Here is a 4,792-nt window from a genome sequence, read left to right on the forward strand (position 1 = left end):
AGCCCTTCTGCGACAATAGCCGATTCTTTTCCTTTGAAGATCCTCTGAAACCAAATGTTCTTTTGAAAAATATTATTTCATGCGCATACCGGTTTTTAGATAATATCGCTGAGATTCCATGAAGAAATAAAAAAAGCTGGGACTCAATAGATCCTGATGTACCACAGCATGTTTGAAGTTGATTTATGAGCAGCCGCTGCGAATTTGATGATGTCATCAGCATATGTCCGTAAGCTAATGTCGAGCCAGTGTGGGTAATTGTGCGATTTTGATTCCAGTTTAATTGAAGCCACCCTGCATAGTCTGATCTTTAAGGTTAGAAATGTTAAACTTCTGAGGAGTTATGCATTATCGCAGTTCATCAGCTGAAAACACAAAGCTAGAAACAGGTCGTTTTTGCAGCCCTTTTATGCTAGTGGCGCTAATGTGCTGTGGCAGGATGGATGGTGAATATAGATGGATGGGCTGCATTTGGGAGTCGGATACCTCGCTGTGTCAGAGAGCCAATTACACAGCGATAACAGACTGCTGCTCTCTCCGGCTTCCAGGAATCAACACAGAGTTTCACATAAACATCACAACAGCTGTGAGGGAAAAGAACAAAAACAGAGGACGCAGTGTTGTGTGGAGTATTACTGTCCTGATCGAGTCAGCGGTGAATCTATCAAAGTTTTTGTCTCTACCTTGTTTATTTATGGCATTCTAATCAGGCAATAAAAGTTCTGGCATATTTTCCCACCGCGTTGATTTTTGAGCTTTTGATAATACAACGTGAGAAAGAAAGTTTGCAGGCAGTACAGAGATAGCAGATAATGCCTTCTTATCCTCGTAAAGTCTTATCAGACATTGTTATGCAGAGGTGCCAGATTCACATGGGAGCCCTGGTATGCTGCGTTTCATCACACTCTGGGTCCTTCATTTGATTCGCCTTGGTGCAGTCCAGCTGCAGGTGGAACGGTCCCACAGCCAGGCCCCCGTTGGCCCATGAAAGTATAGGTGATTTGTGAGGATGATGTTCATGGTTATTTCATGCTGGCGTTTTACCTAGGAGAGTCTTAGCCTATAGGCACGGAAAGCAACAATATGTAGGAATTTGGTTTGGTGCAATTTGGCGCCCAAAGAAGACCACCAAGTGCCCCTACACTCACAGATAGACCGGGATTTACATATTGGGTCGTTAGCTTGATGCTAACACTCCAGCAGATCAAGGGGGCATGGCATGACACCTGTCACTCATTTGCTGTACAGAAGGGAATTTTCATCTTAATTGTATAAAAAAAGGAGGGCTAAGCTCTGCTAGCCCGTTTATAATAGGCGTCCCTGCCTATTCTGATTTCTGTCTACTGTATTTGTGACTGTTTTCTAACACATTAGCCACAACAACTTTAAACGGTGGACACACAACAATTTGGCAGCTTGTTCAGCTCTCCCCATGGTAGCAAAGAACACGACTCATTATGTCAACAACAAAAAAACAGACTACAGCAGTATTCCCACATTGCAGCACAGATATTAAAGAGTCCTCTCTTTCCTCCGTGCTGTAAACAGAATTGTATCGTCTTGGCAGAGGTCCATGACAGCAGTAAATTCACATTATATTCGTCACTGTATCTGGAGATGGTAGCCGTGACAAATGGTCTATTCCGTCTCATGTTCTCCACACAGCTCTTTTCCTTGTCAGTTAGAGCAGACTGATAGGATTAACAGAGCCAATTTGAACAGAACAAACATTTGAAAATGTTGTGCTTCAGTTGTGTTACAAGTGAAGTTTGTCTAAAGTGGCACTTACGGTAAAGGTCTGCTGATTCAGCCAAACGGTTGTTTTCATGCTGAAATCTATGGTTTGTTGATGAAGTGTTTTTGTGGAGGGGGCAGACATTGAGACTGTGATTCCTTGTGGTTAAAAGCCTGAAGATCCATCACACTGCATCCTGTTGCTGCTGAGTCTCCCTTTTACTTGTAAGCCTCCATTAGCCGACATGTCTTTGATATAAACTCTTGCGTAAAGTTTCATAGCGCCATGATATATGCAGGATTGTTTAGTGTATCTAATACTTCTTCCAAATATAACTCTCCAAAATTGCAAACTTATCCTCACAGAGCTTTCCAAACCTAATGCTGTCCAAATATAGATCCTGGTGGAACTCCGTGGAATCAAATCCTGCCTAAATTAGAGAGGAGTAAACAGCCAAAGGAGGAGAGTCCGGGCATGTGCTTTGGTAATCCATCCTGTAAACACAGCGAACATTTGATTTCCATTTTAGAAAGGTTTGTTGATACTGTGCATTGCATTTGGTTGAATGATCAAATGGTAAGTGATACAGCAGCAACAGGTGGCGGAGACTCAAACACTTGTGGTTTGGCCTTCTGGTGCGTTTCTGTGTTTAGAGAAAAGTTAATCTTGGAGAGAGTCAGTTGCATGCCGGCTTTGTTTTAACTGCGACCATCTTGTTTTTGTTTTTTTTAATGATCACTGTACGTTAGACACAACTTCAACAGAACAGCTGGGCGGAGATCGGACAGAAACCGAATGTCAGTTGGACGGTAGCAAAGGAGAAGCGGACGTCCTTGTGAGACTGCGCCCTCTAGTGGGTGCATTTTTGAACGTTGATCCCAACAAAAAGGATGTGGGAGTAGAGGGGAAGTGAAGGTTATATAGTTTGACATGTAAGTATCTATTTTAAAGTAAAAGACGCATACGTTTTTCTGAAGGAAACAAGTGTATGGATAGGAAATAGCAGTGTATGTTCCTTAAAGAGTGAACATGAAATGCAGTATGTTTCTCTCGCTCTCTCTCTCTCTTTATCTTTCTATCTGTCTGTCTCTGTGGGTGTTTTTGTGTGTCTGAGGACTATTCCCTGGCCATATCACCGGAGGGCCACCTGCCCGTCCCATTATGTGTTTGGTGTCAAACTAAGTGTGAAGAAGTGTACAGGGCCCCTGGGGGTCATATACCAACCGTCAGCGCGCACTGGTTCCTGCTCAGTGCTTTGATTTGTATATCATCTGTACACACTCCGTACAAACTATAATAAACATGTCCTCACCCTGACCTTCCAGTGTTTGGGATATGTTGTTACCTCCACTCCCAGCATCATCCCAACTTTCACAAAAGGCTTTGTTTTCCTGCTAAAAGAAAGGAAACATGTTTATGAGGGGAGAAATAATTGAAAACAAAGACAACAGAGATTCATTGGCCCCCAGTTGGATTTTACGGTCCAATCTGAAGAAACAGATGTGGACTTAGTCACAGAGTGGCTCTGCAGATGCTTTCAGTTTAGACATCGGACAGACAGGCTCTTACTTTGAAATGTGGGACTGAATGTTCTTTGTATGTTTCATAATTCCACTGATTTAAAGCCCTTTCCCAACCAACTAGACAACTGAACTTTTAACTTCAGTGTCACAGGTGGGACCTTTCCATCCAGAATAATCTATAATTGATGTTAAATGAGCTGAGGTATTCTTAGCTTGTGGGCTCTCCTTTCAAAATACTCAAATATTCACTCACATTCCTCCCTTGTCCTCTGCCTTCAAACCAAATTCCAGCCAATTCTACCCAGGAAATCCTTGTCTGTGTGCGGTGCCAGTGTTGCCCAAAGTCACATAGCAGGTTTTAAGATCCTGCTGAGTGTGGAAAAAAGGAAATACAGCTTCACTGACCTCAAATTCTCTGCATTTATTGAAAGAAAAACAACATCCATGGAAGTGTTTTTTGTCAGCTAACTGAATAATTAACATAAAACTGATGATTTGTTTCCAAGAATATTACTAATTCATCTTTTTTTCAAAACTGTGCAAGGCTGGATGAGTATGCCAACGCTATGTTTTATGCAAAATATTGAATCAATACAAATTCATAAATAAAGCCACCACTGTACTTAAATTGATTGAGCATGTCATGGCTTAGAAAATGTCCACTTGATAAATAACGCAAAAATCCATTTTGTAAGTCAGTATGAAATAATTTGCATCGCAGCTTCATAAATAAACAGATTTCATGTTTACTGATTCATCAATACTGCTAATGTCATGCTGGTTTGTTACGCCCGGCAGTGAATGGAGAACCAGGAGAATATAAATGGGTTCTGGTTTTTTACTTTCAGCCGCTGTGGTAATAGACTGAAATACGGAAATCCACGAGCTGTGTGTGACAACAGAGCTATCTCCAACTGAGGAGGCTAGCTCATGCTACTGTTAGCATTTTAACATATTAATAACTTCACTTAGGGAACTCAAAATTCAGCAGGACTGACACACAATGAGTAGGATATTACATAGCATCGCTGTGGAGAATTTTTTTTTAAAAGACTGTTTTGACACCAACCTGCCAGGAGCAGATTCAGGCATCAATAATCACACGATAAAAATAATCAATCTTGAGGCTGACAATCACTTTTGTTTTTGTAGTTCATAAAGAGACATCAGTATCAATTTCGGTCTGTTTCACAACCAGTCAAAAATGCCTCATAGCAGCTTTAACATGGCCAAATACTGCATAAATCCCCCATAGCTGTGGGTGCAGAGAAGGGTCCATATAGTTTTGTGCTGCATCCTTTGCTGCTGGTCTTAAACATTTACTTTAACTGCTAACACAACTGAAGACATTAGACACTAATCTGCATATATGACTACATGTCTTGGCTCTGTTCTGTTTGTAGTTGTGTGTTTGGCAAAATCTCAGAAAGTAATGAGGGCTGCTCTTGGTTTTATTGCCCTCCCTCAGACATGTTTGCGGACAGTTACATAAGAGGAACTATGAGTGTAATTGTGGCTGTATCACTATGAAGAT

General features: G+C 41.4%; 1 long non-coding RNA gene across 1 annotated transcript; it reads right to left on the bottom strand.

The window, feature by feature from the left end:
- Positions 1 to 1,740: 1,740 nt before the first annotated feature.
- On the bottom strand, positions 1,741 to 4,376 carry LOC132956557 (uncharacterized). The gene is made up of 4 exons (XR_009666043.1): positions 4,328 to 4,376; positions 3,512 to 3,627; positions 3,048 to 3,126; positions 1,741 to 2,229 (listed from the first exon to the last, which is right to left on the bottom strand). It is a non-coding gene; the product is annotated as an uncharacterized LOC132956557 (long non-coding RNA).
- Between the last annotated feature and the right edge of the window lie 416 nt (positions 4,377 to 4,792).

Source organism: Labrus mixtus, chromosome 22 (genome assembly GCF_963584025.1).
Source record: "Labrus mixtus chromosome 22, fLabMix1.1, whole genome shotgun sequence".
Lineage (NCBI taxonomy): Eukaryota > Metazoa > Chordata > Actinopteri > Labriformes > Labridae > Labrus > Labrus mixtus.